The 15,628-nt window shown below is 34.8% G+C and overlaps 1 protein-coding gene across 3 annotated transcripts in view; it reads right to left on the minus strand.

Annotated features, from left to right (window-relative positions):
• The window catches only part of ZNF385D (zinc finger protein 385D), a 372,690-nt gene that overhangs the window by 11,848 nt on the left and 345,214 nt on the right, over positions 1-15,628 (minus strand). The window lies entirely within an intron of this gene.

Here is a 15,628-nt window from a genome sequence, read left to right on the forward strand (position 1 = left end):
AAAAAATAGGTCGTTAAGACTGTACTGTACAACTGAAGGGTAATTCACCAAAAGTGGCTGTATAAATTACCAGCAAAAGAGGTAGTAAACATTTAAATGCAGCACTACAAATGCATAAACTGCCACAACACTGTATAATACTTACACTGATTGATAGGCCAAACAAAATTTTTAATATTCTGTACTAATAAAACTAGAATAAAAATAACTGTTTGTTCTTGCTATTCGGTAAAAATTTTTGAATAAATTGAAATTTCACCTAGTATCAGCCAAAACTATTACCAAATGAACTAAAGTAGTTATTAATATACAGTACACATTTGTCCATGCATCCTTATCTATTATTATGTACTAATAATATGTACTAATAACAGTAATTAAAAATACAACATTCTATATCTAAGACCTCTACAAACACTAAAAAGAATTCTGCTTTGTGTGTTGGTGGTATGTTTAGAAGATTCTTTTCTGTAGCTTTCAAATCTGGGAGAAAACACATAATATTGTGGATTGAATAACATAAAAACATTTTGTGTGAGTCCTAAATATCCATAAATATCCTGTCAGTTATCCCAGCAAGTGCTTCATGCCTCCAGATGAGTTTGGTTTCCACTAGATAAGTTGTATGAGGTGCTTCATCTGTGCCAAGGATACAAAAACAGCTATACAAATCCTGAATGCACAAAGAAGCTGATAGCCTAAACTCTTACGGGAATCTCACAAACCTCTTTCCATCCCATCTTAGAGCCCAAGTACCTGGGATACAGATCTCTCTCACTGGAAAAGGGAATAACAAAATCACAGAATTACAGAATCACAGGAATTGGAAGAAACTCCTGGAGATCATCTAGTCTAACCTCCCTGCTAAAGCAGTTCCCTATGGTAGTCTACACAGGATAGTGTCCAGATGGGTCTTGAATATCTCCAGAGAAGGAAACTCTATAAACCCTCTGGGCAGTCTGTTCCACATTTTCACAAAGGGAGAGTGAAGAAAAGACAAGGTAACATAATTTGGTAGCTAGGTACTTAGCAGGATAGTGGACAGTAAGACTCATCACTGAACTTGTGCAGAAGATAGCAAGTAAGTTACAAGAGAAGTAACGGAGCCATTCTGACCTTTAAGAAAGACCAAGATTTGCAGTGCTGCATTTTGTCATACTAAGCCTACTGAGTAGCAGCTTACCTCATAAGAAATCTTATTTATTTTACTGAGACACTCCTGCTGCTGGGTACTTTCCAAAACAGACAGCTCACACATCCTTTGCTGTTAGTGGTAATCTGCCTGTAATATTTTTTATTTATTGTCATCTATTACAATAAACAACATAACTACTCCTTGGATTATAGATCTCACTATGCTTTGTGATGCAGGAGGGACACATTAACTGATGCCCGCAGAGGTATGTTTCAGACTAATACTGTCCAACAATTTCATTAATGAAGAGCATGCCTATTAATTTACCAGACAATAGCAAACTGTGAGGAAAAGCAAACACAATAGGAGACAAAATTCAAAACAATTTTAACACATTGGAAGAACAGTCCAGAAAATTAGATACTTTTCTGTAAAGACAATTGCATGAATCCACACTCAGCAGGATTAATGTGACCTATTAAAATAGGATGAAGATCAACAGCACAGTGCGGGTATTCAGTAGTTTGTTTATTTGCTTGTTTTCCCCCATTTGTTTTTTGTTTGTTTTTAAGAAAAAGCTTTCAGTAGTGGATAACAAGACAAACACATAACACACATACCATGGCTTTATGAATAAGGTCCCTGTCATACTCAGAGAGCAAAGTAACAGATCTGTGAACGTTTTTTTTTCTCTCCATTAATCAGAACTGGAGGCCCTGCATCCAATCTGGGGACTGCAAATATCACGTAAACAATTACTTGCTCTGTTTCTAATTCAGTAGCAATACAATTGTAAACCAACACAACGAGGGCTGCAAGGGAGGAAGCCAAAACAAACTAGAAGCTTAGGAAACATGGCCTATTAATACAGAACACAAAGGGTAAACAATGACAACATTTTTTCAGATCTGCAGAAGGTAACTAAAAATAAGAGAATAAACTCTTCTTCCTTATCCTTCCTAATAGGACATGGACTATTGGATTACAGCAAGGGAGACTTAGATTAGATATCAGGAAATTCTTTCTAATATTAAAGCCTGTAAAGCCTTGGAATATCCTATCTACAGAGATACTGGAATATTGCCTGTTGGAGTATTTGGAAATGGTTGAGCAAATGTCTGCAGAAATAACCCAATTTGCAGGAATAATTTACCTCTGAGGAAACTTCTAGCCCTGTCAGTTTCTATAATTTGTGTATTTTATGATGTTTCTATATATTCTCCAAAAAATGTTATAGAAATTATTATTTATAAAACCCAAAGGCTGTATTTGTGATGCAAATAGTCTGCCAGGCATTAAAGTAAAGAGCAAAAGTTCCTTGTCAAGGTCTAATGAAAGTGGAGCTTTTGTTTGTTTGTTTGTTTGTTTCCTGAGACTGAGACTGGATGTGGTTCTATTCTGAATGTACTGAGAGTATCAAATATTGTTGCAGAAGGAATGGTGCTACCTTGCTAAACATTCTGTTCTTATTTTTTAATATTTTAAGGAACAATAACGTTTCCATAGAAAATAATATTTTGAAATATTAAGCCTTTTGTTGGGAAAGTGATGAGTAAATGAAGTTCTTGCATGTCTGTTCAGAAAATTATTAATTTAACTAGTCATTCCTTTTCCATTTCAGAAAATCTGAGCTAACGCTGGCGTTCCTTGAGTTGAAAGTTACAGCAAGTGAGACAAACCCACACTCTCAGCAGTGCGTAACATTGCTTTTAAAACTTCTGTTTCTCTGTCCTAGGACTACTGTGCAGTAGCAAGTCTAGCTACGTACTTTCCTTTGAAAAGGAAGACAGAACACAGGCAGCAGTACAGAGAAGAAAGGAAGTGTGAAAGAAAGAATTAACATTCTCTAAAAATTCATGGCAAGGTTGGTGCTCATCCTAATCTTGCAGGAAATTAGATACGTATATCAATCACCATTACCAGCTTAGCAGTGCAAGGTTTAGCATGCCTTAAGGAAAATATAAATCATCATTTCTTTATTTCACTTAGGAAAACCTGAGGCAATAGACACACACACACACACACACACACACACACACACACAAAATTAAAAAAAAAATAAATGCATTTTTTGTTCTGCTTCAACTATATGTCCTTCTGTATGTGTGTTGATTTTATACTTCATCATCAAAGTGAAAATAAAATGCAATCATTATTTTGATATATATGCATAAAAACATTATATCAAAATGAAACTAAAAGTAGTAAGTATTAGCATATTCTCCAGCTGTCAAAACCACTATTATTCAGAGCATGTATTCTGTTCATATGCCTTCCTAAATACACCCTTTATAAATACATCATATATGTCAGTAATGTAAACACATTAATGACATCAAAACATAAAGGAAAATCATCCAAGTTTGATTTGTTAAAGCTATGCTATGACACATTTAAAGATGAAAAGCTGTTCCTACTCATGTAAACTGCAGAAATTACAGGGAACACATTCTAAAACCTATCAAGCTTAAAAAGAGAAAATTCTTCTAATCTAATCAGTGTGTGTATCTTTGTACATATTATGCTATTGCTGTCTATACAGTTTAGTGCCCTAAATACAGCGTGCAACATTATGCATTAAAGGCATAAAGGATTAAGGAGGGAAAAAAAAACAAACAGCAATGACAACAATAAAAGTGGGAATGCATTGGAACTGATGCCTTGAAGACTGAATCAGCATTTTTTAGCATTACATCATGACAGCGCTTTAAGTGGTACTTCAGTAATAAATTATCTAAAACCATGATGGAAATCTGATCACAATCAAACAGAAAATTTGTTTCTGGTGATGCAGGCTTACAGAACTGTGCTATTTTCATAACAGTGGCCTCCAGCAAATATTTGTTATTGCAACTGTCACTGTGTGACTTTGGCATAGAAGCAGATTGCTAATATGGTCTGGAACTGAATTCCATCAGCAAAAAAAAAAAAAAAAACAACAAAAAAACAACAAACCAAACCAAACCAAACCAAAACCCCAACAAACAAAAAACCAACCAAGCAAAAAAACCTGCAAGATTTCAAGATGCACAAGAATCCCTTTATGCTCTTGTTAATATAGTAACATCAAAATTGTTAATAAACATCAGAAACAATAATAATTAAAAATTATTAAAAACTAATTTAGCTCACTGGAAAAAATCAAAGATTTATTTTGACAAGAAAATAAAACCAGAAGAAAAACATTCAGTTTGAATTGTCTCCTTTGGGTTATACAGATACATAGTTCCAGAGGAAAACTGCAAGTATGTGGTTAAGGTCCTTTTAAGTAAGCAAGATTCATTTTATACCAATTTACAAAATTCATAATATTTCTTTAGGCCGGAGAACAACAAAATTACACCAACTCGTGTTTTTCTTCTGAGTATGTGAAAGTCTCACTCATCAGTTCCTGCTACTAAGAATTTCTTATCCTAAAACTATAAATAGACCTGCAGAGAGAAAAGTGCTATGACTTCAAACAAATCACAACTATTTATGAACTTATTTTTGCTTCCACAATCTCAAGTGGCATGCATTTAAAAATATCTGATTTAGCACATAACTGATGCATTCTGGACTCACTTAAATTCAGCTTTGCCTTTAACATAAAAGGATAGACAATTTGGCACATAATGCTGTCCATGAAGCAAATGAAAACAAAATCAAATTTAATAATTTAAAATTAAAATGAAAATAAAAATAATGAAGTATGCTGTTTCTTATGCCAAAGAGAACTTGATATGAAGTATTCCATTGTACTATAAGAAATGTTACAATTGCAAAAGCATTGTCATCTGGCTTGCTTGTTGCAAACCTTCATCAAGTAAAGACCATTCAGGTATGAGTGCTTGATGCTGACATATTTGAGTCTTGACATTTTATTTTCCTGCTTGCTAAGGACCAAATCTCTGGCTTCCTAGACTTTGTTGAAAATCCCAAGCTTCATGTCCTCACTCTTAATTACATTTGAAGACAGGATATTATTTCTTTTGAAACTATAAATATAACAGCGGACTATATTATAAACAGAGTACCATCTCAAAAATAACTATGCAATCAAACTTCTTTGTGCTTGGTTGACTTTCTGAATTCCTGTTTTAAACATAAGCATGTGTGCTAGCACACTGGTTGGATCTGGCACTTAATCAAAACACTTTGGGGAACACTGACTCAGATGTATCAGCTCCTCCTTTTGTATGTAGTGAATACAACTTGCATATTTTGTGGTTTACTGATATTTGGCCTATTACAATACATTGCACAGAAAATTCTTTCAGTATCATACTATAAAGATTCCATTCATTATACTTAGTTTTACATTCAAAATCTTGATTCAATTTATTTTTAAAGATCTATTCTGCCCCAAACGGCTATCTTTTACTTAGATAACTAGAACTGGATTTTTAAAGCTTAGAAAATCCACATAACTTCTTTTTAAAGACTCTACATCTTTTTTTATTTTTTTATTGTTGTTGTTGTTGTTTTCTAATGTCTGAATGACAGCTGTTTATTTCATTACTTCATATTTCAAATTCTGAAATAATGAACAAAGATGTATATGACTAAACAGGAATACAACATGAACATTTTTGAAGACGGGCCTCTTGTTTCTTAAACATCAGATATCCATCTGTTTTCCTTCCCCTTTTGCTGCCCTAGTTTTTTTTAGACAGTATCTTGCTGAAGTTCCTTGTTATTTTAACTTGTCTAGTTCTTCATTGTCACTGCTCATGATACTCAAAAGTGAAAGGCCTAGTGTTTCCAATGTAGTGCCCAAACATTTCTTCAAACAAACAGAACAAGCACTACTGAGAAATAGAAGAACTGTAAAACTTTCCCAGGACCAGCATGAAAGCCAAATACCCAGAATTTTCTTGGTTTGTAACTGGAGAAGCAATGACCTCACTGTTTTGACCAGTCCATGTTTTCTAACACTTAAATAAATCACATTATACACAGTATTCATTGCTTAGAAATAAAGGGTGAAGAAACAAGAGGCCCTAAAACAAGTCGTTTCATTTTACTGAAACCTCTACTCCATACTTCCCCATGACATACTTTGGTGCAGATCCAAGGGGAGTGAGACAGAAAATTGCATGTTTTGTGACAAAAGATGTCCTCAGAGAGAGCAAGAGTGAATAGAAAGTAGCAAACTTCACATAATTACTCTTTGAATTTTTTCTCCAGCTATGCTTGAGTCTGCTGAGTCCTAAAATGACCCTTCTTCATTAATTAGCAGTACACAATCTTCTAACAAAATTATACCTCATTTTTCCTAGCTGCTCCCTTCATTTAAGGCACAGTTCATTAATCCTGAACAGGATTAACCGCAGAGGGACAACTGCATTCCTAGTCAGGTTAATTGCAATGAGCTGGAAGCAGCAGTAACAGCCGGGGGTAAAAGGCCTATGGAAAAGGAAGGAAAAAGGTAGGGAAATGTCATGCTGTGCCTTGGTTTTGGACTTTGGGTAAACGTAGCTGACAAAAATGTGTCTGGAAGGAAAGGAGACAATGAGCAGAAACTATTTATTTTCAGGCTATTTTAAGCAACTATTGGTTTCATCTGGATTTGGGAGCTGAGCTGTCCTTTCAGGTCTATTGCATTGATTTTCCCCTCAGTGAGGCAGAAGAATAATGGCCTTCACCAGTACGAGTAAAAGGGTCCTTGCACAAGGAGCTTTAGGGGGGTAAATCATGTTGCTCACTGAAGCTATTGTTGTCATTTAATTAATGAGACTCATGTAGTGAAAAATTCAATTTTAAATCAGAACAAAATGTTTTCTTAAGGGTGGAGATTACAGCCAAGTTCAGAGGATTGTGAGCATTGGTGTCTCAGCAACCCTGCTAAAATAACACATTTTCTATTTAGAAACTAACTTGAAGGTTATACATAAGGTGGAATGATACATATTATTTTGATAGCTAAGATTTTATATTGGAGGCTGCAATGTAAAACACTATTTTTAAGACAACAAATAAAATACGCACATGGTGGTTTGATCACATACTGAAGGAAAGCTGCATTATTGTACACATAGGTCCCCCCTGTTAGGCAACATCAAAGGCAATACGGGCAAACTGCCATCAATCTTATATCTGCACATGCTTCAATAAGCATTTCCCAACTTTTAAGTAAGAGCAAAACCAATTAAAAAAGATCTATCTGTAGCAAATCTTACTCCAAAAGCAAAAATTGTGCAGTGATTGTGTGTTGCACCAGTAGAAAACAAGGACTTGAAAACCATTTTTTAAAAGCTAAAAACCCACTAAAGAAAGAGGTCTGTAAGACATACTGGTCAGATGAATTTGCCTTGAATGTACCTTTCTGCAGCATAGAGACTAACATTGGCACAGCCATTCCCATCCATATTGTTAAAATCTCTTATCTTCCCAAATAGGATGGTTGGACACAAGCTGCCTGTTGTTCCTTGGCAGACACTGAACTCCAGGGATATCTGAGGGATTTAGCTTTGGCCAGAAGTCATCTAGAGACAGCTATACCAGTGGAATTAATGGATGGTTGTGTAACTGTGTCCAGGAACATCCCTGGCACCAGTGTAGATCACTAGTGTAGTTAGTAGTCCAAAACACATTTTAAAATAGACTCTTTTAAAAAATAGACACTGGAGGCAGTGTTTCCCCAGTGAGAATCCAGGGAAGAACTTTTGGCTGCATCAATAACTTCCAATGGCTATTACCTCTCTGCCCTTAGGGCTTTAACCTTTAAGCCATGAACTTGGAAGAACATGTTCTGGTTACCAAGACCAGTATGTAATCATGATTTAGACTAATACCTACTACTCCTTGTGCCCCCACGTCTATGCGGCAGACCTAGAAAAGGCAACAGAGTAGCTGTCTTTCACTTGGCTCTATGAGCTACAGTGATGGAAGTGACCTTTGAAAGGGGCATCTCCTAAACTCTCAGTTTCTCCAACAGATATAAAAATCAGACACAGTCCCGGCTATGCATTACTGGAGATTAAGAGGAATTTTTCACATAACAAGCAGGCTGGCAAAGTCTATTTAAAATTTGATATTAGAAACAATTTACTGTGGAATCATTCTCTCAACATTCTGTCACCAGAAACAAAGAAACACAGAGAAGTATTTATCACTGGCAGAAGGAGAGAAAATATATTGCTTTCATTAATGAAATGGAACAAGGAAAGAATGAGTGAACTGCACAGCAGACTGCACACAATTGCTCTCAGTTTTATGCAAAGTTTTTGTTGGTGACATTGGGTTTTTTGGGGGCTTTTATTGTTTGAAGCAATTTGAATCCTCCATCTAAACTTAAAGTTTCAAATCAGATTTATATTCCTAGAACCTAAAAGTAAATTTAAATAACTGGAATCTAATGTAGAATTTCTGAGAACTCTGACTTCTGACCATCCTCATAAGTATAATACCTCATGGCTTTCTCCTGTCTCGAATCCAGGAATAATTAAAGCTATTCCCTTTACAGCAGCTTACTTCCTTTACTGGAAAGCACTGAGCTAGTAAATCTGTTTTTGGCAATAAACTAATGTTGTATCTAAAGCAGGGATTGTCAGAAGCATCTGTTGTAACTGTAATTTCTTTCAGTAGAGGAAAGGCAGTGAGAGCAGTGAGAAGATACATTCTTTCAGAAATCTATCTTGGGTTGTGCAGCAAGTAAAGCTTGCAGCAGATGTGTTCTCATCAGCAATGGCTTTCTTAGAACCATATGCTCTTCTACACATATTTGAGACAACAAATCCCTAAATTTTGGAGGAACAAATTTCAAAAGGAAATGATGAGAGAACACAATAGCAAATATTAGTTTTCATATCCTTATTTTTAGAGTAAATGAGTGTTCCGACTCCTTTGCTATCCCATTTAGATTTTAGAAGCCATCTTTGGTTTGATGCTTTTACAAGGAATGTTCCTTTGTCCAACCACATAATTGATGCTAATGTTTCATTAATTGACAAGTGCATCTCAAGTCTAGTAATATTAAAGTGAGTGCCAGAGAAAGGAAATGTCTTCCAATTTTGATTCAGTCTGTGAAAGGATCTTTTACTATGTACACCTGCAATTACTATGACCACTTATTTAACTTGTTCTTCTATCTCTAGCAGTTTTCATTGCCTAAAAAAAAAAAATGTTCTTTATATTATCTTCATCTGCTCTACACATTCCTGTCTCCGAACCAGCAGAGATCACTTCTGGCCGCATGGATACATTTGAGACATCAATGAAGCAACACTATATAGAAAGAGTTGCATAAATCCAGACCAGTCAATTTAAAAATAAGCTGCTGTCACTGTTGTTCTTGACATGAGACATGGGTTTTGTTTTGCTTTTTCTCCTGAAGAATAAAAGCTGTTTGTTGTAGTTGTTATTTGTTGTTATTCTTTTATGCAACATACCAGCCTTTGTTGTCTGTCATGGATCATTCTTTACCTTCTGACAGCCTGCAACCACCTTAACTGCTAGCTTAATTGCATTAGTTGGCAGAAGGATTACGTTAAATGAACCCTAGTGAGGTTGGATATCCGATCCTTGGACTAGGCAAAAAGTGAGAGAAACCTGTCTCCCTCAGTTATCAGGTGAGTTACCACATAAATTTTGTTCTTTGTAATAAGAATCTGAAACAACTCCCAGCAGGAAGGTTATTGGTGCTTTGCTATCTGTATCATAATTTTAGCAGGCAACCTCTACACAGAAGCAAAATAGAATTAGGCGTTACTAGCACAAAGGTGTTTTTGTTGTTTGTTGTTGTTGTTTTTCCTGGTGAATTACATAAATTATTTTGCAAACAAAGAGAAACAATGAAAATTACAAACATGATGGCACTGTTCATAGATACCACTCCTAGTTTTAAATCTTACAAAATTACATATATTATTTGATTTAACAAATAGAGACAACTATAGGTTTCTTTGTTTGAGATAACAAGGTATCAAAGTAGTCCTCAATAAGAAAAGTGACAGAGGACAAGAGCAGCTTCATATTAATGAAAATTAGCATCAAATGGTAGCCCAAGATCAGCCTGAGCAAACATTTGCAGAATCTCAGTTTAGGCATTTAATTCTTGTTATGTTTTAGCCTTCCTTTATGCAGGCTCTTGTAATATTCATATCAAATACTCATCTCATTTTTTAAAAAAATAAGAGTGACATAAATCAATATTAGTAGTGACATATCTAATTTTGCTGGACAGTGTTGTTGAAAGCTTGCACAGGAGTTTCGGTTGTTTTGAGTGACAGTAGCTATGTTCTAAGTAGTATAATTTTTCAGTGATTAGTCGTAGTTGAAATGAGAACTGCAGTTTGTTCAGAAGAAATGCCATGGAATGCTGTTTGAATAAAATAGCAATATGGAACAGGAACAGGGTTGCTAATAATTCCAAATGACTATAATTTTAATGGCCAGTCTTTTCTCATTTTCTTGTTCAGCAGGAGTAATAACAATAATACAGATTTATTTTTCTTTTTAATTATTTTCCTTTGTAAACCCAAGCTGCCATTCTCTACACGTGATACATTCTCCTTTATATGCTGGGTTTTTTGTTTTGTTTTGTTTTGTTTTTCTTCCTAAAGTATAACACAGTAACAACAAAGGTGGTTTCAGCTTCCTTTCTAAAAGTGGCTGCAAATACTACACCACTTACAAGACCATACCCTAAGTCTGTGTTATTATTATTTTTTCCCATTCTTGTACAGGACAGTTATTCAGACATCACTCAATCTAGCATCATTCAGACCCTACATTATCTGTTCAAAAAAAAAAAAAAAACAACAACAAAATAAACTTCTCTGTATAGGAACTAAATATCCTATAATGCTGGATCTTTAGTTTTCATTCAGTCATATCCCTCTCCTATGTGCAATATAACATGGAAAAATATATGAATGAGTCCCAGAAAGTAGAAGAGAAGGCAGGGGTGTATTTTACACCTCTGACTTGCTTCTTTTAAATATCTAGGGGGTAGTGAAAAACATTATGATTAAGATTTTCAAAATTTTCAAGGAAAACCTGCTGTACTTAAAGAAATACATCAGTTATTCTCATGAAAAAATACGGCATAATGAGTCTAATTCTGTGTATTTGCTTTCAAAAATCTTGGAAAGAAGCTGTACTATGACCACATCAGTAGAATAACAGCAGCTGCAAAAACATATTTTGGAATGCCCTTCAACTTCTGAAGTGTCCAGTACAAGAATATCTAAGGATCTCCTTAGCACAGGAATACCACATTAGACATGTTCTCAGAATTGTTAAGTTGATCCTTTAAGTATATTAAAACAAACAAACAAATAAATAAATAAATAAATGTCTTACAAATGTCTTTACATAGGATCACTTTATATCACGGCATTTTGGAAAAGTCAAAACAGGATGTAAAAATGACAGCACCATTCTTCTGAAGCAAAACATCCTCTATGACACTCCCTGAAATTGCCATGTATACTATGAGGTATAGATTTGGGCCTTGTGGATAATTGCAGTGTTTTCATTTTTGAGAACCTGAAATAATTCAAGTAAAATGTAAAGATTTTGGTGAACACATGCCCAAATTGACTGCTTTCATACTATGTGCATTAGCTATTTGGCCAGCAGATAGGGTCATTGCTTAGTTCTCCTTCAGAAAATCTTCATCAGCTGTGACCTTGTAAGCCAGCTGACTACAGAACTTGAGCTACAGTCTTAAGATTTATATATATATATATACATATACACATATATATACATACATGCACATATATATACATAAACATGCACATACAAAAATATGTACATACATACCTATATATATGTACCTACATATATATATATATTAGTGGGAAAGACCACAAATTGACAAGAATATAGAATACTGGTTCCTCTTTCAAAAAGCTTTGAACTACAGATTAAATGATAGAATCAGTGCCAAAAGTCTTGATCCACGACTAAGAAGAAAACACATACATACACTTTTACTTCTTTAAGATTTTTTGGTGAAATGAAAGACAAGGTTGTAAAAAGCACGAAGCAACAAATGTAGACTTCAGCTACTGTGAAACCATTAGCAAATATGCTACTGTGTATCTTGTCTTCAAAGGACTACATATTATAAATATCTGCCTTTCTTCACAAATCAAAAAATGTGAAATTAGTGTGAAAATATTTATATTAGCGAAATCCATGTATGTCAGATTTATAATGTATAACATTAGAATGCTTTAACATTCATTTGGAAAATAGTACTTTGCTTCAAAATAAGTCATCCACCAGTTTTCCCAGGAAGCTACTGTACTACACTTCCCAAGTCTATTTATTATACATATAGCACACTCATATCTGATCTCTTTCATGTCCTGTTAATAGTGAAGGCAAGATCTGTAATGGTTTATGTATATGAATAAGAGAATGCGCTTCTATCTTTCATTTCCATAGCAGGAAAATACTCTCAATAAAAACCTAAATACGTACTCCTAAAAAGGAACTGTAGTGTCAAAAAGTACCTGAAGATGAGTGTAGACAAGACTGAAGTGGTTAAATCTAAAAGTGCACTAAATGATCTGTATGATTCTGCATGAATGGGAAGCACATAAGTCAATCATACAAACACAACTCAGAGATAGTAAACAGTGCCCCAAAGCTGTGCTTTTGGAACTTGCTCTTAAAGCTTTCAGATAGCTTTAACAAGAAATTGAGGAAAAATTCCTGCAGTTAAACCAAGTAATAAACAAAACAAACCCTTTGCCCCTTCTATCCTCTTTAGCGCTTGCTAATAAAATATAGTAGAGATGATATTCCAAACTTTCAAATGCAGTAGAAAATAAGATTTGAGAAAATAATTAGGAATAGGGTACAATGATAAACACACATCTCAGTTAAGGTTAAAAAATCGTTCAGGCACAGTGAAGCTACAGTTAGCTGTGACAGCAAAGCATTGGAGGTTATGCAAACAGACCTCAAGGAGAAAAATGCTTCTTAGGCCCATACTCTACTAGGACTATATTTTACATATTAAGTTCCTAACTGCCCAAAGCACTTACAAAGAAAGCACAAAACCCACTGTAGAAAGGAAATTCAAAATGGAAATCCTGAAATCAAGGAAATAGTGCAGCTTTCTATTACTTTTTCTTTTGTTATATATATCTGTATGCCCTTTTAGCTCTTGGCTTCTCAACTTTTCTGCTTACGGGAAAAGCCAGTAAAAAGAGTATATAACATATGAGCAAACACTTAAAATCAACTTACTGTCTATTTTGATACCTCATCATTGTCGTCTTCATTGGACTGTAACCTCTTATACTTTATTGACAACAGGGCTTAGCTGTGCCAGGAAAGATGATCTGGATTCAATTGCCTACTACTTTTTGCTCTTTTGTATCTGAACACATAGCCCACAATAACTGATACTCCAGCCCTGTATTAAGTAAGACTGTGGCTATGTACAGGATTTCTTCTAGAGTGCTGTCTTAGGCAGAATCTCAGAGATCTTGACTGGCTTTTCAAAAAAATGTGTATAATGATTTCAGCTCTCCAACCCCTTACTGTATAGTTTGTATTACATTTTATATATCTAGGTTCACAGAAAACATGTAAGCAAGGCTTGTGAATGTATCTTTTCGCCCCCCCTCCCCCCCCCCCGCAAAAAAAGAAAAGAAAAAAAAAAAAATGCCATAGCCTTTAATCATTCAGTAGATGAACCTGAGTACTAGCAAGTAAGTTTTCCTAACACTTTAATCACAGCTTAGTCAAATGATCAATGCATCTCTCTCCACAGGCCGTTTTTAGCTAATTCTATAAAAATAAATAGGATTGGAGTGGAAAGCATCCATATTTGGTAACATCTTTCTTACTATGACTTCAGGCTGTAACAGCTGTTTCAAATGTCAGCAGATAGGGCAGAATTAAAAAGGATAGACAATAGACAGGGGAAATGCAGATATAACCTATATGTGCCTAATACCAATGAATCTGTGGATGGATAGTTGATTATCAGTTCTTTTATTAAAATTTATTAATACTTTTAATCACTTCAAATGTGCCGCTGCTACTGTGCCAAATGAGATGAGTCTGATAAAGGTCTCTTCTTTGCCCTACTGAGATACTGAAAAAAATGCCACATGGCAACAGATATTCAAGAAAAAGGAAGTTTGAGAAAAATATTTATATAATCACCGTTCTTTAGAAGTTTATTTGAAATGAACCCTGCCAGAGCACACCCATATTTCCCTCAAATATATAGTTTATAAATAAAAAACAGGATCTTCATTGCATTTTATATAGATGAAAGTCTATTGTGAGTTGATTATACCACTAGAATGCATTATATGACCTAAAAAAATCATTATTTCATAACAATAGCAATCATTAAAATTACCACAGCACTTTGTACAATGTCTTTTTGGTGCATTTAGTATGATGGGCAACTTCATTGATTCTGGTAAGTTTGCCAATAGCAATACTGGTCTAAGACCAAAATCAACCTTGCCTTGAGGCAATCACTAGTAGTAATTGCGCTCCCCAGTTAAAACAGTTCAAACTTGTGGGACCAGATTCCTATTCTGCTTGTTTGCTCAAACGCAGATTGAGATACCAAATCAGATTTTTTGTGCACGTAGAACTGAAAAACAGAACTAAGTAGATGATCTCTGCAACAGCAAGGCCTATGAAAAGGTCATAATTACTGGAATTAACCAATTGAGTTTAAGGGAAAATGACAATACCTTTAGACCTACATTGTGACCTACTTTATCTCAAATATAATAAAAAAAATCATACCTGTTAGTCCATGCTGTTCTTTATATGTGGTTTGTTTGTTTCCCTCCCCCCTCCCCCCCCCCCCCAAAAAAAAAGCTTCAATTATGTTTATTCTAAAAAAGAAAATTAATAATGCCAGCATCTATACTATAACAAACCAGTCTGCATGCATGATTGAAGGGAACAAATGGTAAATATTGCCAATATTTTACTTGCTTTTTCAAAGTTCCAATGTTGGCATCAGCAACAGTAAATCAAATGTACTTGAAAATTATGAAAAATATCTTAGCAATGTTCTTATGACCCATGAATATATACTCTCCTCTCAAACTTAAAAATATAAATCCATTAATCATAAATATATATCGTCTTTTCTCCTTTGAACTTTAAAGCTTTTAATGCTTTGTTCTTCCAGATTCTCCTCTTTTTCCCTTGCCTAGCAGCTCAGCAATTCATAGGCTGCTGCTTTATGACCAAAGCAGTGCACTGTACTGTCTTGTATTACCAGTATCAGCAGCTGCTGTTAAATCACCTGTCAAATTTGCAAAATTCTCACTCAATTTACCCTTAATGTCAGACTTGCACTTTTTTGTCCTCATTTCTGTTCATGTTGTTTACACAAGGGTTCTGCTGAGACCAATGGATGAGCAGCTTGATCTCCATGCACAGATGATCCTTTATACCAGCTGCATCTCCACTAGGAAATGGAGAACAGAGCAAAATTCAAATGCATGTTGATGTTTTATGTATTGGGTTGCATGAGTCATTGATTCATGTATGTGGTAGACAGCT

Source organism: Excalfactoria chinensis, chromosome 2 (assembly GCF_039878825.1).
Source record: "Excalfactoria chinensis isolate bCotChi1 chromosome 2, bCotChi1.hap2, whole genome shotgun sequence".
Lineage (NCBI taxonomy): Eukaryota > Metazoa > Chordata > Aves > Galliformes > Phasianidae > Excalfactoria > Excalfactoria chinensis.